The sequence below is a fragment of the Trichomycterus rosablanca genome, unplaced genomic scaffold, assembly GCF_030014385.1.
Source record: "Trichomycterus rosablanca isolate fTriRos1 unplaced genomic scaffold, fTriRos1.hap1 scaffold_241, whole genome shotgun sequence".
NCBI classification, from domain to species: domain Eukaryota; kingdom Metazoa; phylum Chordata; class Actinopteri; order Siluriformes; family Trichomycteridae; genus Trichomycterus; species Trichomycterus rosablanca.
The window spans coordinates 27,501-47,179 of NW_026947069.1; the positions used below are offsets into that span (position 1 = coordinate 27,501).

At 47.1% G+C, this 19,679-nt stretch overlaps 1 long non-coding RNA gene across 3 annotated transcripts in view; it reads left to right on the forward strand.

Moving 5' to 3' along the window:
• Positions 1-18,113, forward strand: part of LOC134307061 (uncharacterized) — a 28,063-nt gene extending 9,950 nt beyond the window's left edge. The window contains exons 1-3 of one of the 3 annotated variants that reach the window (XR_010009649.1): positions 16,546-16,848; positions 17,374-17,509; positions 17,964-18,113. This is a non-coding gene — a long non-coding RNA (uncharacterized LOC134307061). The other 2 variants (XR_010009650.1, XR_010009648.1) reach the window with 2 other exon arrangements.
• The last annotated feature ends 1,566 nt before the right edge of the window (positions 18,114-19,679 follow it).

Consider the following 19,679-nt stretch of genomic DNA (forward strand, 5'->3'; position numbering starts at 1 on the left):
TGTAAGGGTTTAATCATGGACGTGGGAGCTCCAGCCAGAAGGGAGTTGCAGTAGTCCAACCGTGAGATTACCAGTGATTGCACCAGAATCTGGATAGCTTCCCTGGAGAGAAATGGACGAATCTTCCTGATGTTGTAGAGGAGGAACCGACACGCTCTTGTCATGTTGGCTATATGAGGAGAGAATGTCAGCTGGTTATCCAGGACAACACCAAGACTTCTTACCTTATCAGATGGTCTGATCTGGGAATCATCCAGAGAAATGACTAGGTCCTGGGTTGGAGACTGATCTCCAGGAATGAGCAACATCTCGGTCTTGCTGGGATTAAGTTTTAGATGATGAGCCGACATCCATTGTGAGATATCTTGCAGACATGCTGAGATGCGAGCTGAGACTTGTGTGTCTGAAGGAGGAAATGACAGAACGAGCTGAGTGTCATCTGCATAGCAGTGGTAGGAGAAGCCATGGGAGGCTATGACCTTGCCCAGAGAGCGGGTATAGATAGAGAAAAGAAGTGGGCCAAGTACAGAGCCCTGAGGAACACTGGTTGAGAGAGTGCATGGGGGAGATATGGATCCCCTCCATGACACTTGGTAGGAGCGCCCTTCCAGGTAGGAGGCCATCCATTGCCATGCTGAACCTGTTACTCCAAGGTTGGAGAGAGTGGTCAGGAGAATGCTGTGATTCACTGTGTCGAAGGCTGCAGAGAGGTCAAGAAGAATGAGGACAGATGACAGTTTGGCTGCTTTGGCTGCATGAAGCTTCTCAGTAACAGCTACAAGAGCTGTTTCCGTAGAATGCGCTGCCTTGAAGCCAGACTGGTACGGATCGTGGAGGTCATTCTGAGTGAGAAAGGCAGATAGTTGGTTATAGACAGCACGTTCAAGAATTTTGGATAGAAAAGAGAGGAGTGAGACAGGTCTGTAGTTGTTAATGTCTGTAGTGTCTAGTGTAGGTTTCTTAAGAAGGGGAATGACCTGAGCCTTCTTAAAAGCAGTAGGGACGACACCTGATGTCAGGGAGTTGTTGATGATGGGTGTGATGAAGGGGATTAGGTCCTGTGAGATGTCTTTGAGGATGGTGGATGGTATAGGGTCAAGTGTGCATGTAGTGGGATTGCTGGATGAGAGGAGCTGTGTAACCTCATCTGTGTTGGTGGGTTGAGGGTCAGTTGAAAGTGGGTCAGTCGGAGAGAAGGATTGATTGATTTTGTCAATCTTGTCCTGAAAGAATGTTGCAAAGTCAGTAGCAGTGAGAGAGGCAGAAGGGGGAGGAGGAGGAGGGTTCAGAAAAGAGGAAAAGATAGCATGAAGCTTACGTGGGTCAGCAGCAGATTGTTCAAGCTTGGCTTTGTAGAAAGATGTTTTTGCAGCAGTCACATCAGATGAGAACCTGGACAGCAGATCGTGGTAGGAGTGGAGATCAACACCGAGCTTAGATTTCCTCCACTTTCTCTCAGCTGCCCTCAATTCTCTTCTGTTGCTGCACAGTGCATCTGAAAGCCAAGGAGCAGGGTGAGAAGGTTTTCCTCGTTTGAGGGTAAGAGGACAGAGCTGATCGAGGGATGTTGAAAGAGAAGAAAGTAGAGTATTAGTAGCAGAGTTGAGTGGAAGGGTAGCAAGAATGTCAGGGTTAGGTAGTGAAGTTAGGTTGTTAGAGATCAACAGGGAGGAAGATAGAGTGAAGATTGGGGCGTGTTGTAATGGTGAAAGTGTGGTTGGAGGTAGGAAGAGTTGGGAGACAGAGAGAGAAGGACACAAAGTGATGATCAGAGAGGTGGAGTGGGTTGACAGTGAGGTCCAGAACAGAAGCTGGACGGCTGAAGACCAGGTCCAGAAGATTGCCTCCTTTGTGTGTCGGAGGGCTGTGGTTAAAGAGGAGGTCGAAAGATGAAAGAAGAGTAAGAAGACAGGAGGACTGAAGTGTAGGGAGATTAAAGTCACCAAGAAGAGCCAAAACAAAAAACAGTAACATTAATTTGTTTTTAATTATTATTTTATATGTCTGACACACTACAACAGTGTACATGTAATGTAAACATACACCTGGCTGTTGCACAGCTTATGCCAAGTTCACACTACACAACTTTCTGATTTGCCGGGTCGCTGTGCAGTTTACACTACACGACTGATCGGTGATGGGGGGGGGGGGGGGGGGGTTTCACATCTACACCATCTATCACCAGGAGGAATCACAGATGAGTCTGTCTGGTCTCCCAAACTACGCTTTGTCACGAAAACACACGTGAGAAGTGACGAGGGGTTTAATGAAACCACGTCCTAAAATGCGCTCCAACAAGTAGCGAGCGATCAAAGTTTGTGCGCTGATGAGCAGCGTAATATCAAAGAGAAAAAAATAAAGGAATCTGAGTGGATTTGGCAACACGACCAACAGGGATTGTTCTGAAGTTGGAGGTTAATAAATATTTTGTTTTGTAGAGAACGATAACTATCTTACTGTTTATAACTGTTTACAATCTCTCCCGTGTGTTTTTCCTCGCTGTTTCACATAGATTAAGAGCCGAGTTGCTCCTGAGCCGGCAAATCTAGCGCCGACCAGTCGCCGAAACTCAGGGCAGAAATCATGTAGTGTGAACCAGATATTCATTGCTGGAGCTTCTGCCATGCTGAACTGATGTGCAGGTCAGATCTCGTTGCACGAAAAAACAATGGCTGGTCACGCGAGATAAAAAGGGGGTAACAGATCTCCGTGTACACCGTTAAAAGGGGCTCATTTAAAAGATCAATCTTGCAATTATATGAATCGATATCGGATCATTCAAATAAAGATCGATTCAAATCAAAAAATCGATTTTATAAACCCACCCCTAGTAATAACAATAACAGCAACTAAAACAACAACAAGAAGAACTAATTACAAGTCTCAGGAGGATGAGTGTCTACATTTTTTACAAATGTAGGTTGTGAGCGACACATTAAATTCAGCACATTCAAAATGTGCCCATCTACTACAAAGGTCACAGTGCACCTGAAAAATCAGGTTCTAAATTAGTAATCTGAAACAATGCTGTACAAATCAGTGAATAATGTTCACAATAACCTAAAAGATGAAATAGTATAGCTGCTCTAAATATTTACCATTTCAATCATGCTCCTGTCAGCACTGTCTTGCAGCATGGAGCAAATTATGCAGAAATCTTCTGCATTTCCTATAAACATGGCTGGATTACTGACCGGGCCAGTGGGGCCAGCGCCCAGGGGCCCTTGAGGTCAGGGGGCCCCGGGGGGGGGCCCTGGCCCAAAACATTTTGCGATGCCTATCAACATTTATGATACAATATATTTTTATTTCTGAGGGCCCTCCATTTTAAGGATCCTCTGACTATTAGGGACTTTGACCCCAGGGCCTCTTGGGGGCCCTAGCCATGCTTTTGGGGCCCCTAGCCATGCTTTTGGGCCCTAGCCATGCTTTTGGGCCCCTTATGAAAATGGATGAGGTGTTGTGGCACTGCTCTGACTTCGAGTTCTGGCTATTAGGGGTCCTAGGAAAGAGGGGGGCATATTTTTAGAGGGCCCTGGTTATGAGAACCCCTACCAGGGGGCCCTAGAGAAGAGCAGGGCATACCATTAGAGGGCCCTTGATCACGAGGGCCCCTGCTATGGGGCCCTTGACTTCCATAGAAGTCGTTTACCATGGCTCCTTGACTTTCTAGGGACCTACAAATTGCCAGGCAAGCTACCAACTCTTTGCCCAGGGGCCCAGACTATCCTTAATCCGTCCTTGCCTTTAAACCAAGTGGTTTTTAATTATTTACCAACTTAATACTAGTGATTAGTGTAGTTTTTGTTAAGTATGCATGTGCACAGAACATGATTAACATATTTAATATGGAAATGACACTATTACTTAACTTACTTCGATATGTAAGCAGTGATCTGGCATTTTCCATTGGTGCAGCACTCACAGCTTGTTGAGTTGTTTGAACTTCAGTTATTACCTCCTTTAAAAGGAAGTCCTCTGCAAACTAACAGTTATTTATGTAAACTTTTATTATTATCCACTTAATAACACATTTATATGTTTCTAAATATGAATAGAAATGAAGCTTCAGTATTAAACTCCACAACTGCTTGAATCCAGCTGCCGGTTGTGCTGCATTGTTTTACACTGCCACCTAACCCTGCTGTCATCAAGTCCCCTCGTCTTCAAAATAGTCCTATTAATTCATGGACACATTAGCATGTTACAGACTTTAACAAATCAGAACCAGTATAAAATGTGTTCAATAACAATGTTACCTCCAGTTACGCATAACTTACACATATTTTAAAATTTCCTAGATTATACATTACGGTTAGCAATATCATACTTTGTTCAGAATACTTTCAACAAGAATCCAGTGTGGTCCAGTGCTTACAGGGCACAACCAAACATTCTCTGCTGGAAATGTCATCTGTTTGAAATGTTAAATAGCATATTAATGACACCTTCTATGAAACAGAAATAGCTTCCTTACTAACACGTCTAAACTGTCCAGCAAACAATGATGAACCCACAACTGCACATAACTGATGTACAGCCATCTGTGAAAATGAACACACAAAAAGTAGTAATTGTACAAAATGACTGGGCAGGAAATGTGCCAATATTACTGGACGTAACCTAATACATCTATAATTATTACTTACCTGATGTTCTTTTATCAGGTGGTAAAGATATGCGTCAATAACCTGTATAAAAGAAAAAAATAATAAACAATTAAGTAAACAATGTACTAAACAATGTTCTTACTCTCACCTCATCAGCCAGACACTCGGTCCCCTGCAGTGTCCGAAAAGAGTTGTTGTACAGCTTATGAGGTCCAACAACTGCTTCTACTTGGCCACAGTCCTCTGAAGCCCAGAGCCTCAGGACTGAAATGAAAATTCAGAAAAGAACATTTATTAGAATGCCATGATAATGATGGTTTTACAGTACCATAAAAAAGTCTCAGTATCACATGAGAATAAATTTAAGAAGATGCCTTTGTCCTTCAACATACTAATGACTGCCTTATACTTTTCAAATAAAAATGTTGGTCTGTTTTAATGCATTGTTGTATGCACTCGAAAAATACTGATTTTACAATAAAATGTACACTGACTGCCCAGATAAATGTTTTAAACCATTTCCTCAGGTGACTTTTGCACAGTACTGTATGTGTCTGAAGCAGAACAACGTCATGCAAGAAAAAGAAAATATCACTTGTGTGTGGACATAAAAACAAACAATATATTTTTATAAAAAAAAAAATATTATTATTATTTTTAATTAAAAAAGTTATTATCCAGATTATGCTTTTTAAATAATAATAATTATTAATTATAATTATTAATTCATTATTAATTATTAAATAATTATAATTTAGATTATGTTCACCCACCAGTGTAAATAGCAGAAGTTAGACCAACCGGTCCAAAAATGGCCAACGGGCCACCATGAAATAAAGGAAAGCCTCATGGGAGAACCACCGTGATGTAAAGAACCAACTGCTGAGGACGGCCAAACAGGCAACAAAATGACCAGCCGGCCATAATGAAATTTTGTAACCATGACACCTTCGTGCACATTTTTCTTGGGAGTGAATGGGGTCTGCAATGTTGACTCTTCAGCCTCTTCTCTAGCTGCCTTTACCTCACATTTCCCATCAAGCTTTTACTCAGTTATTTTTGCTGCAAAGTGAATTACAGATAATCTTTATACATTTGGTGACAACTTGGATGTGGCAGCTGGAGACACCTGTGTGGTGGTAGCTGGAGACACCTGTGTGGTGGTAGCTGGGGACACCTGTGGGCTGGTAGCTGGGGACACCTGCGTGGTGGTAGTTGGGGACACATTTGTGGTGGTAGCTGGGAACACCTGTGTGGTGGTAGCTGGGGACCTGCATGGTGGCAGCTGGGGACACCCGCGTGGTGGTAGCTGGGGACACCCACGTGGTGGTAGCTGGGGACACCCGCGTGGTGGTAGTTGGGGACACCCACGTGGTGGTAGCTGGGGACACCCGCGTGGTGGTAGCTGGGGACACCCGCGTGGTGGTAGCTGGGGACACCCGCGTGGTGGTAGCTGGGGACACCTGTGTGGTGGTAGCTGGGGACACCTGTGGGTTGGTAGCTGGGGACACCTGCGTGGTGGTAGCTGGGAACACCTGCGTGGTGGTAGCTGGGGACACCTGCGTGGTGGTAGCTGGGGACACCTGCGTGGTGGTAGCTGGGGACACCTGCGTGGTGGTAGCTGGGGACACCTGTGTGGTGGTAGCTGGGGACACCTGTGGGCTGGTAGCTGGGACACCTGCGTGGTGGTAGCTGGGGACACCTGCGTGGTGGTATCTGGGGACACCTGTGGGCTGGTAGCTGGGACACCTGCGTGGTGGTAGCTGGGGACACCTGTGGGGACACCTGTGGGCTGGTAGCTGGGACACCTGCGTGGTGGTAGCTGGGGACACCTGTGGGGACACCTGTGGGCTGGTAGCTGGGGACACCTGCGGGGTGGTAGCTGGGGACACCTGCGTGGTGGTAGCTGGGGACACCTGCGTGGTGGTAGTTGGGGACACCCGCGTGGTGGTAGCTGGGGACACCTGCGTGGTGGTAGCTGGGGACACCTGCGTGGTGGTAGCTGGGGACACCTGCGTGGTGGTAGCTGGGGACACCTGCATGGTGGCAGCTGGGGACTCCTGCGTGGTGGTAGTTGGGGACACCTGCGTGGTGGTAGCTGGGGACACCTGCGTGGTGGTATCTGGGGACACCTGCGTGGTGGTAGTTGGGGACACCTGCGTGGTGGTAGCTGGGGACACCTGCGTGGTGGTAGCTGGGGACACCTGTGTGGTGGTATCTGGGGACACCTGTGGGCTGGTAGCTGGGATACCTGTGGGCTGGTAGCTGGGACACCTGCGTGGTGATTGCTGGGGACACCTGTGGGGACACCTGTGGGCTGGTAGCTGGGACACCTGCGTGGTGGTAGCTGGGGACACCTGTGGGGACACCTGTGGGCTGGTAGCTGGGGACACCTGCGTGGTGGTAGCTGGGGACACCTGCATGGTGGCAGCTGGGGACACCTGCATGGTGGCAGCTGGGGACTCCTGCGTGGTGGTAGTTGGGGACACCTGCGTGGTGGTAGCTGGGGACACCTGCGTGGTGGTAGCTGGGATACCTGTGGGCTGGTAGCTGGGACACCTGCGTGGTGGTAGCTGGGGACACCTGTGGGGACACCTGTGGGCTGGTAGCTGGGACACCTGCGTGGTGGTAGCTGGGGACACCTGTGGGGACACCTGTGGGCTGGTAGCTGGGGACACCTGCGTGGTGGTAGCTGGGGACACCTGTGTGGTGGTAGCTGGGGACACCTGCGGGTGGTAGCTGGGGACACCTGCGTGGTGGCAGCTGGGGACACCTGCATGGTGGTAGTTGGGGACACCTGCGTGGTGGTAGCTGGGGACACCTGCGTGGTGGTATCTGGGGACACCTGTGGGCTGGTAGCTGGGATACCTGTGGGCTGGTAGCTGGGACACCTGCGTGGTGGTAGCTGGGGACACCTGTGGGGACACCTGTGGGCTGGTAGCTGGGACACCTGCGTGGTGGTAGCTGGGGACACCTGTGGGGACACCTGTGGGCTGGTAGCTGGGGACACCTGCGTGGTGGTAGATGGGGACACCCGCGTGGTGGTAGCTGGGGACACCCGCGTGGTGGTAGCTGGGGACACCCGCGTGGTGGTAGCTGGGGACACCTGTGGGGACACCTGTGGGCTGGTAGCTGGGACACCTGCGTGGTGGTAGCTGGGGACACCTGTGGGGACACCTGTGGGCTGGTAGCTGGGGACACCTGCGTGGTGGTAGCTGGGGACACCTGTGTGGTGGTAGCTGGGGACACCTGCGTGGTGGTAGCTGGGGACACCTGCGTGGTGGTAGCTGGGGACACCTGCGTGGTGGCAGCTGGGGACACCTGCATGGTGGTAGTTGGGGACACCTGCGTGGTGGTAGCTGGGGACACCTGCGTGGTGGTATCTGGGGACACCTGTGGGCTGGTAGCTGGGATACCTGTGGGCTGGTAGCTGGGACACCTGCGTGGTGGTAGCTGGGGACACCTGTGGGGACACCTGTGGGCTGGTAGCTGGGACACCTGCGTGGTGGTAGCTGGGGACACCTGTGGGGACACCTGTGGGCTGGTAGCTGGGGACACCTGCGTGGTGGTAGATGGGGACACCCGCGTGGTGGTAGCTGGGGACACCCGCGTGGTGGTAGCTGGGGACACCCGCGTGGTGGTAGCTGGGGACACCCGCGTGGTGGTAGCTGGGGACACCTGCGTGGTGGTAGCTGGGGACACCTCTGGGGACACCTGTGGGCTGGTAGCTGGGACACCTGCGTGGTGGTAGCTGGGGACACCTGTGGGGACACCTGTGGGCTGGTAGATGGGGACACCCGCGTGGTGGTAGATGGGGACACCCGCGTGGTGGTAGCTGGGGACACCCGCGTGGTGGTAGCTGGGGACACCCGCGTGGTTGTAGCTGGGGACACCCGCGTGGTGGTAGCTGGGGACACCTGCGTGGTGGTAGCTGGGGACACCTGCGTGGTGGTAGCTGGAGACACCTGTGGGCTGGTAGCTGGGCACACCTGCGTGGTGGTAGCTGGGGACACCTGCGTGGTGGTAGTTGGGGACATCTGAGTGGTGGTAGCTGGGGACATCTGTGTGGTGGTAGCTGGGGACACCTGCGTGGTGGTAGCTGGAGACACCTGTGGGCTGGTAGCTGGGGACACCTGCGTGGTGGTAGTTGGGGACATCTGAGTGGTGGTAGCTGGGGACACCTGCGTGGTGGTAGCTGGAGACACCTGTGGGCTGGTAGCTGGGGACACCTGCGTGGTGGTAGCTGGGGACACCTGCGTGGTGGTAGCTGGAGACACCTGTGGGCTGGTAGCTGGGGACACCTGCGTGGTGGTAGCTGGGGACACCTGCGTGGTGGTAGTTGGGGACATCTGAGTGGTGGTAGCTGGGGACACCTGTGTGGTGGTAGCTGGGGACACCTGTGTGGTGGTAGCTGGGGACACCTGCGTGGTGGTAGCTGGGGACACCTGCGTGGTGGTAGCTGGGGACACCTGCGTGGTGGTAGTTGGGGACATCTGAGTGGTGGTAGCTGGGGACACCTGTGTGGTGGTAGCTGGGGACACCTGTGTGGTGGTAGCTGGGGACACCTGTGTGGTGGTATCTGGGGACACCTGTGGGCTGGTAGCTGGGATACCTGTGGGCTGGTAGCTGGGACACCTGCGTGGTGATTGCTGGGGACACCTGTGGGGACACCTGTGGGCTGGTAGCTGGGACACCTGCGTGGTGGTAGCTGGGGACACCTGTGGGGACACCTGTGGGCTGGTAGCTGGGGACACCTGCGTGGTGGTAGCTGGGGACACCTGCATGGTGGCAGCTGGGGACACCTGCATGGTGGCAGCTGGGGACACCTGTGTGGTGGTAGCTGGGGACACCTGCGTGGTGGTAGCTGGGGACACCTGCGTGGTGGTAGTTGGGGACATCTGAGTGGTGGTAGCTGGGGACACCTGTGTGGTGGTAGCTGGGGACACCTGTGTGGTGGTAGCTGGGGACACCTGTGTGGTGGTATCTGGGGACACCTGTGGGCTGGTAGCTGGGATACCTGTGGGCTGGTAGCTGGGACACCTGCGTGGTGATTGCTGGGGACACCTGTGGGGACACCTGTGGGCTGGTAGCTGGGACACCTGCGTGGTGGTAGCTGGGGACACCTGTGGGGACACCTGTGGGCTGGTAGCTGGGGACACCTGCGTGGTGGTAGCTGGGGACACCTGCATGGTGGCAGCTGGGGACACCTGCATGGTGGCAGCTGGGGACTCCTGCGTGGTGGTAGTTGGGGACACCTGCGTGGTGGTAGCTGGGGACACCTGCGTGGTGGTAGCTGGGAACACCTGTGTGGTGGTAGCTGGGGACACCTGTGGGCTGGTAGCTGGGGACACCTGCGTGGTGGTAGCTGGGGACACCTGTGGGGACACCTGTGGGCTGGTAGCTGGGGACACCTGCGTGGTGGTAGCTGGGGACACCCGCGTGGTGGTAGCTGGGGACACCTGTGGGGACACCTGTGGGCTGGTAGCTGGGACACCTGCGTGGTGGTAGCTGGGGACACCTGTGGGGACACCTGTGGGCTGGTAGCTGGGGACACCTGCGTGGTGGTAGCTGGGGACACCTGTGTGGTGGTAGCTGGGGACACCTGCGTGGTGGTAGCTGGGGACACCTGCGTGGTGGTAGCTGGGGTCACCTGCGTGGTGGCAGCTGGGGACACCTGCATGGTGGTAGTTGGGGACACCTGCGTGGTGGTAGCTGGGGACACCTGCGTGGTGGTATCTGGGGACACCTGTGGGCTGGTAGCTGGGATACCTGTGGGCTGGTAGCTGGGACACCTGCGTGGTGGTAGCTGGGGACACCTGTGGGGACACCTGTGGGCTGGTAGCTGGGACACCTGCGTGGTGGTAGCTGGGGACACCTGTGGGGACACCTGTGGGCTGGTAGCTGGGGACACCTGCGTGGTGGTAGATGGGGACACCCGCGTGGTGGTAGCTGGGGACACCCGCGTGGTGGTAGCTGGGGACACCCGCGTGGTGGTAGCTGGGGACACCCGCGTGGTTGTAGCTGGGGACACCCGCGTGGTGGTAGCTGGGGACACCTGCGTGGTGGTAGCTGGGGACACCTCTGGGGACACCTGTGGGCTGGTAGCTGGGACACCTGCGTGGTGGTAGCTGGGGACACCTGTGGGGACACCTGTGGGCTGGTAGATGGGGACACCCGCGTGGTGGTAGATGGGGACACCCGCGTGGTGGTAGCTGGGGACACCCGCGTGGTGGTAGCTGGGGACACCCGCGTGGTGGTAGCTGGGGACACCCGCGTGGTTGTAGCTGGGGACACCCGCGTGGTGGTAGCTGGGGACACCTGCGTGGTGGTAGCTGGGGACACCTGCGTGGTGGTAGCTGGAGACACCTGTGGGCTGGTAGCTGGGCACACCTGCGTGGTGGTAGCTGGGGACACCTGCGTGGTGGTAGTTGGGGACATCTGAGTGGTGGTAGCTGGGGACATCTGTGTGGTGGTAGCTGGGGACACCTGCGTGGTGGTAGCTGGAGACACCTGTGGGCTGGTAGCTGGGGACACCTGCGTGGTGGTAGTTGGGGACATCTGAGTGGTGGTAGCTGGGGACACCTGCGTGGTGGTAGCTGGAGACACCTGTGGGCTGGTAGCTGGGGACACCTGCGTGGTGGTAGCTGGGGACACCTGCGTGGTGGTAGCTGGGGACACCTGCGTGGTGGTAGCTGGAGACACCTGTGGGCTGGTAGCTGGGGACACCTGCGTGGTGGTAGTTGGGGACATCTGAGTGGTGGTAGCTGGGGACACCTGTGTGGTGGTAGCTGGGGACACCTGTGTGGTGGTAGCTGGGGACACCTGCGTGGTGGTAGCTGGGGACACCTGCGTGGTGGTAGCTGGGGACACCTGCGTGGTGGTAGCTGGGGACACCTGCGTGGTGGTAGTTGGGGACACCTGTGTGGTGGTAGCTGGGGACACCTGTGTGGTGGTAGCTGGGGACACCTGTGTGGTGGTAGCTGGGGACACCTGCGTGGTGGTAGCTGGGGACACCTGCGTGGTGGTAGCTGGGGACACCTGCGTGGTGGTAGCTGTAGAAACCTTGGAGATGGAAGCTGAATTCTGCCATGTGCTTCTTTTATTTGGTTTGATGTGGCCAATATTATATGTATTGTTTAAAATAGCGCCTCTTGCTTCTGCAGTGTTACACGTTTGCCTCTGACTGTTTGGATGGTAGATGGTCCAAAGAAATCTGGTTCAATTCGTCCTTTTTTCCTTCCATGCTTCCTCATATTCAGGAGCAGGACTTCATCACCAACACTGGATGTTAGATGTTGATACTTTTTCTGCACCTTTGTGCATTTGCCTCTTTCTGTTCCTCCTGAGATTTTGTAATATTTTCTTCTCTTGTTTTTTTCAATACACTCCGTTTTTCCCCCCTGGTATCTAGATATCTGCTGTATGTCGACTCCTGAGGGAGAATGATAGTGGAAAGCTACAAGAAAACACTTCATATCAAATGGTACATTAATCATAATGCAATAAAAATACTTCAATGTGACGTCAGCAAAACAATTACATGTCTGCATTGATCTGGATAGAAAGAGTTTGTAAAGGTTATTTAAATCATTACAAAATTATATAACAACTTTGCCTGTGCACCATTAATCTTACAAAGCAAAATATAACATGAGTAGCACAGTCAAAACAAACATTTCACCAATACATTTTACAATGTCAAGGACAAAAAGAAATATTCAGGTAAAAATGTTTGCTTTAGATGTGCAACTGTACCTGAGTGTGAACATACAAAACTACATTTCTAAGAGGACTGCAAGAACAGGTGAAGAACAAATTTAGAATCAGCTGGATCAGGTTTTTCTGCTATTTGACACAAAATGTAAACTATATCCAGGCAACATCTCCAGTGCACTGATACTTCAAGTTACATTTAAATGCTTTAAAATGAAACTAAGGGCTACAAGATCTCACTTACTGGCATTTCAGCAGGAAGCTCTGATGGAAACACCTCCTCTCTTCCATACATCAGCAGGAATGACGAGGGTTTAGTTGTTGTATGGACCTTCGATCTCAATGAGAACAAAGTGGCACCCAGGTTCACATCCCGGTCATTCTGCTGGTCATTCACAAGTTTCTTAAGGGCTCTAATATGTACACACACAATTAGTACCAACATTTAGTAATCGCCTAATAATTCTGGTTATTACTAAATAATTACATTTACCGCTTTATGTTGTCATTGGTTTTTACATCCAGACCATTTGTTTGAGGATGATATGCTGCAGTCACACTCCGTTCACTGCACAACATCTCACAAAGCCTGTGGTTGAGCTTTAATACAACAAATTTATAGCCAAAGACATAAGCAAGACATTTATTCATAATAATACATTGCAAGGTAAAAAGGTGATGCGAGTGGTTAGCACTATTGCCTTACAGCCCCAAAGATCCCTAATTTGGTCACTGATACAAACTGTCTGTGTGGAGTTCTGCATGTTCTCCCCATATCTGTTTGGGATTTCTCTGGGTACTCTAGTTTCCACCCACATCTCAAAGACTCTATAAAGTTATTCTAAGTCAATAAAATCCCTGATCAACAGTTGGTAACATTTAACAAAGTAACTTCATACTTTCACTCATCAGAGGAACTGCTAACATGTATGTATGGAGCTGCAAACATAAAGTATGATTGAATGGTATTTACTTCATTGATGAATTCTCTCCCTTGTTCAGAGAGGATGTGTTTGGGACGTCCATGTCTGTATATAATGGAACAGAGATGTCTTGTAACCTCAGCTGCAGATTTACTTCTTAAAGGAAAGACCTCAACCCACTTAGAGAAGTAATCTGTAGCAGTTCAAATGTACTGGAAGCCATTATGGTCCAGACATCTGATACCTTATAAAGGGAAAAAGAATTGTATATATATGTGTGTGTGTGTGTGTGTGTGTGTGTGTGTGTGTGTGTGTGTGTGTGTGTGTGTGTGTGTGTGTGTGTGTGTGTGTGTGTGTGTGTGTGTGTTCTTCAGCACCTTTACCTTAATGCATTGTAATGTCTGGACAGCAGTCAGTGGTTTCACAACCTTCTGACAACTGTCACACTCCAACACCTACAAGATATAAAGTGTTAATATTTATATGGCTTGTACAGTACAAAAAGGGAACATATGTACAAAATCACACACCCAACTGTCAATGTCAACTGACATTCCAGGCCAGTAAAATCTGGAACCCATTGCACTCCGTGTTTTTAAGATGCCTGTATGCCCACCAATCGGAGAGGAGTGAAACTCCTGAAAAAGCTGTTTGGCCTCTTTGGTTTTCACCACCTTCTGTCTCCATGAAACAGTTCTCCATCTACATTCACAATAAAAAATGGAATTACAGATTTGTATTAACAGAACATCTTGTGTATTAGCCAGTATACTAAAACAGTTTGTGGTTAATAAAATGCTAACCCTTTAGGTGAAATTTGGAGGCAGATTTAGCCTCTGTGATTTATCATACCCGGTTGGATATGATCCCACAGTGAGAAAATTGTTAATAACCTCCCACTTCTCATCCATATCTGAAAAGAAAAACATACAATAAAGAACAAATACGCAGAACAGAACTGACAATGGTCATTTTTATACAGAGTAACAACAGAAATAGTATTACATACAAAAAATAACTATACACAAGATATCATTATAAATGCTGAAAATACCCCTCAGTAACCACTTTATTACACATAACCTTGGCTGTGACTATTAAACCGCTAGGTCAGCACAATGTACACGTATCACGTCCTGATCGTGTCTGAACTACCTTTTGTGTTGTAAAGTTAAGGAGGCAGATAAAGAGTAAAAAATATAGATGTATAAAAAGTGCACCTAAAAACAACCACTAAACCGAGGTATAAACGTGGTTAAATTCAACGTTCATTAGTTTAACAGTTAAGGCTAAGCAACATCATTCAATCACCTTTAGCCAATTCGTGCACCTTGCACAGTTATCTAACAAAATAACATTAAACTAACTCGCATAAGAACGGTATTACATATATTTAAACATTACACTTTTAAAGAATTACAATTAAAACCATGCAATACTAACCGCTAGCAGAAATGAATTATGCTAACGTTATACGAAATTATAGGCGTCGAAGGTAGCACGAAATTATAGACGTTTCAGTTAACGAGTCAAAACTGATGTGCACATGCTCGGTAGGACATCTCGATGGGTAGGACAAATTCGACAGAACACCGACCGTTAGTTAACTTAGCGAGCGCGCTATTTAAAACAATTCTTATGTAACACAAACTTGTAGTTTATCTTAATCAAAGCAGAGCTTTAACACAAACTGAATGTCTCTGATCCACGTTTTAGAGAGTAAATACAGAGTTATATTCAACTATTTTCTATGTTTGCTCAAATATCACAATATGCTAATTAGATGGCTTTAACCAATAGCAAGAGAGTAGCGTATGACATCAGACGCTCGTTAAATATTAAATTAAAAACATTGCGTTTAAAGGTTACTTTTACTTTTAAATTAAAACTGGCCATTTCGTTGTATGGACTTAAATGTTTTAAGCTGTTTGAACTATTTTGCATGTTTTGAGTAAAGATAGCCTAATAGCAGCTTTAGCAAATACAGCTTCAAGGCCTCTTGGGAAAGAAGCTACGAGCTTGGCCCACTTGTTTCTGGAACATTTTGCCCATTTCTCTTGGAATTTCCTTGCAAGCTCTGTCAGGTTGGATTGGGAGCATCGGTACACGCCCATTTCCAGCTCCTTCCACAGATGTTTGATTAGATTCAGGTCTGGACTCTGGCTGAGCCACTCAAGGACCTTCACAGACTTTCTCTGAAGCCACGCCTTTGTTCTCTTGGCTGTGTGCTTCAGGTCGTTGTCATGTTGGAAGGTAAACCTTCGCTCCAGTCTGAGGTCCAGAGCGCTCTGGAGCAGCTTTTCTTTTGTTTGTTTGTTTAGTTTGCAGCATTGTTTTCTTTACACTTTAATGAATACAGTTTTGCCGAGTCTCTTTTTGTTGGACCTGACTTGTTTCTCCTGCTGGTCCTTTGCTGTTATTCTTTCATTCTAATTTCTGTATTGTAACTGTCACAGACTGCTGTAACATGTGCACAAGTCTTGCTGAACATCCCTTTAGTATTTGCAATATAATATTTGTGCATGTAAATAAAGATAGTTTTACTAAGGTAAACTTGTAGTGCAGTTTGCTTGTTGTAAAGTACAGATGTAGTAAAAAAAAATGGTATGAAAGTCTGATGTCAGCGTAACCAACACTGTAATTGTGTGTTAAATATGTGCAGTAAATACTGTTTCAGAATTACAGCAACTTAACATTTTGCAGGAAGGAAAAACAGGTACAACATGTGGCATGAACAAATGTTACGGCACATTTAGGTGTGTTTCTCTCTCATTTGTTCAGTTTAGTAAATAATCCGCGATAGTGCATTAAATTAGCAGGAAATGACATCATTAAATTAGATGACGTTGTTGTTCATTATTTTTACTTGATCAACCATAAGATTTGAGCAGAGGTGCACAAACTTTAGCAGGAGACTGTGTGAGAGGACAGCAGTTACTTTCTGACAGAACTGGAAACAGAATCAGAGTTTGGGCGGATGCTGGTTTTAGTGCAGCGTTCACATGTAGACAAATTGTGTGAATTTAATACGATTGCATTTCTGTCCTTTAGTGGTAACGCATTTAGTTTAATCTTATTATTCACAGAACAAAAATATAATATTGATTACTGTCTAAATATGTTTGTATAAGTGTTTAAACTAAAATCCTCTCGAGTGTAGATTCAGATTGTACTCGCGACTTTGAACTCAGAAAGTGAGAGATCTGGAGGAGCACTTGAATGCGTATGGCGTCAGATTAGTGCCAAAAGTCGAGAGCACATTTTATTTGTGCGCGAGCAGGATTTTCTCTGCTCTCGCACGAATTCACCCTGCTCGCTCACGAATAAGTTGTGCTCGCGCACGAAAGTGCATGCGCGCACTCGAAACGCAGCTCTCGCGCTCAAATCGTATGCGCGCACTCAAAGCAAACTGCGCTCGCGCTCAAATATTTCTTGCTCGCTCTCATAACTGCACTTGCCCTCACGTTAAAACAGTCCCAAAAGTCGTCGACCAATCAGAATGTGTTTTCGGCTTCGACCAATGAGTCACAACTTCCCCTGCATTTTCACTGGTCGGAAAGAGTGAACCGTTGTGAAGACAAATGGACAATCAACGACCTCAGGTAAGATTAATATTAATTTTATTTTACACTATTTTATAATTTTAAAAAAAGTGTTAAAGAGAATGTAGAAAAGAGAAAGAGAAAGCTAGCTAAAGCGGTACCCCTAACATAAAATAGCTTTTGTGTATTTTTTATGTTAATTAATAAAGTAAAGCCTTTATACAGTAAAGTTCATGTGTTCACGAGTTTAGTGCCACAGTACAAAAATGGACTATTTTAGTAAATCAAAGTGGGTAGATCAGGAAGCTATAGCCACCTAAATGATATGATGAACTATCTCTAACACGATAGTGAACATCATGTTCACTTTCCCAACCAAGACCAGAATATCAAACATGACACATTAAATAATTTAACTCTTTAAAATAAAATGTTTTACAATTGAATGTTCTGCTGTTTTTTATTATTACAGCAATTTAATAGTTTTTGATACCTTACAGTATGTCAGGCTTTTGCTTTATTGACTATTATGTAAAGTGTGAACATTGCATATTTACCATGCATAATGTAATGTTTTAAATATAGGTTTCTGAATCATCTGCGGTGTTCAAGAAAAAGCCACATACAATGACAGCTTTCCCCTGGTGCATCTATTGTAGCTGAGATTCCCCCACCAGAATCCAGCAAGGAAGCAAGTAGTGTTAGAACACCAAGCAGTAAGGTGAAAACATATCTGCAATATCAACAATATCATAGTACCAACCAGTCTGCATTTAATATGGTGCACTTTTTGTGTATTGATATTGTTAACACTAATGTTTTTATTTAGGCTTTATGTTCAGTGTGTCAAATATATTTTCCATTGGATTGTATAGAAATTCATGCCAGCTAGTGTGGAGAAAGATAACAATGTATTTGATATTATCTTCATTTTTATTACTCCTATAATTAAATTATAAGGACAATACTATCATATTAGGACACCGTTATAATTATTTACTTAATGCATTAAATATGGCCTTTAAATCTGCTTTGTTCATCTGCTATAATAACACCAGCTTGTGTGTGTTTAAGCTGTTGTAAAGAGTGGTATGTACATGTATATAACAAAGAAACATTGTAATCTATACAAAAGTCAATGCTTATTTTGCTTTTTGGTGTTTCTTTCTGAACAGGCTAATGCAGACTTTACCACCTATGGTTAAGACAGCTGGTTCGCCCTCTCTTTGTCCAAAAACATTCTTTCAATGGCTCACAGGACAGGAACACATCAGACCAGTTCGTCTGTGGATATTTGTGCTCATTCAATAAATAAGTAAAACAAACTGTGTACTGTTATTTATTTACATGTAATGTATATGAGAACAGAGTCAGCACAAGTATCTATGAGAATAGAGTCCAATAGAGTACAAGAATAGAGTACAAGTCAGAGTCAGCACAAAAGTTACATTTGCCACATTTGTTCCCGGGGTCATAAAAGGGGATGGTGGTTCCAGCCTTCAACAAAGATCTGAAGTTTGGAGAAGAAACACAAGGTGTACCAGAAAGAGGTGCTGGGTATTTGCAATGTCCAGCATCCCAACTTGTTCAAGATTGTCCAGGATATCATAAAATGTGGAGGTCACAGCTGTCCACACATCAACCAACAGCCTTTCAATTCTGTAAGACAAAATAAATGACTTAAAATGTAATACTTTGTTGACTGAAAAACATCTGTGAAAAAGTGGTATCTGTATAAAATTCAAGGACAACAATAACCTTAAAATGTAGAAACAATAAATAATGTAGGGAAATATATGTTAAAGAAATGTATAACTTAGACAATCAAGGACATTTGTGCCAGTATGCTCAAATTTGGGCAGTGGGAATCCTAGCATGGATTTAAGTTCAGTCACTTGTGGAACTGTCTGTACCCTGATGGATGACAGTCTGGTTTCCACATGTTCATTCACCAACATGTGAATTTGCCTGAGGGCATTTAATATATCTTCAGGAATATGATTTTTTTCTCGCTAATTAATCAATAATGATCATTTCATGTGTGCAAATGAAATGTAAACAATTCAGATCAGTACATAAGCCAGACTGCTTACTACATACTGCTATTTATGCAGCTACCCCTCCAAAAGCTTTATGTCTTAGTAAGGCCTAGACAACAAAAGAAACTTATAAGATAATTAGACATACAGGTTAAAAGATGAGCATAGTCAGAATATGCCTGATTGTTAAAGCTTTAACAAATTCTACCCTTTTAAAATGATGATTTTTATGTACTCTAAAATAAGTCTAAAATTAAAATAATTAATAATCTTACCTGAGGTCGTTGATTGTCCATTACTCTCTTTGCAACGGGAAGTTGTGGCTCATTGGTCGAAGCCAAAAACACATTTGATTGGTCGACAACTTTTGGCACTGTTTTAACGCGCAAACTCCGAGCGCGAGGGCAAGTGCAGTTATGAGAGCGAGCAAGAAATATTTGAGCGCGAGCGCAGTTTGCTTTGAGTGCGCGCATACGATTTGAGCGCGAGAGCTGCGTTTCGAGTGCGCGCATACACTTTCGTGCGCGAGCACAACTTATTCGTGAGCGAGCAGGGTGAATTCGTGCGAGAGCAGAGAAAATCCTGCTCGCGCACAAATAAAATGTGCTCTCGACTTTTGGCACTAATCTGACGCCATAGTATGCGGCATTGAACTCGATTTGGTGAAAGTGAAAGTATTTAGTGTGGAGGAGAGAAACGTGAAGAGGTTTTCCAGATAATCGCGGTGAGTATAAGAATATAAAACTGTAATATGTGAATGTTATGAATCCGTATTTGATGGATAAATGTTTAGGATCAGGTTTTTATGATCTGATATGTGTTGTGTTTAGGAACTGTCACATTTAACACCGT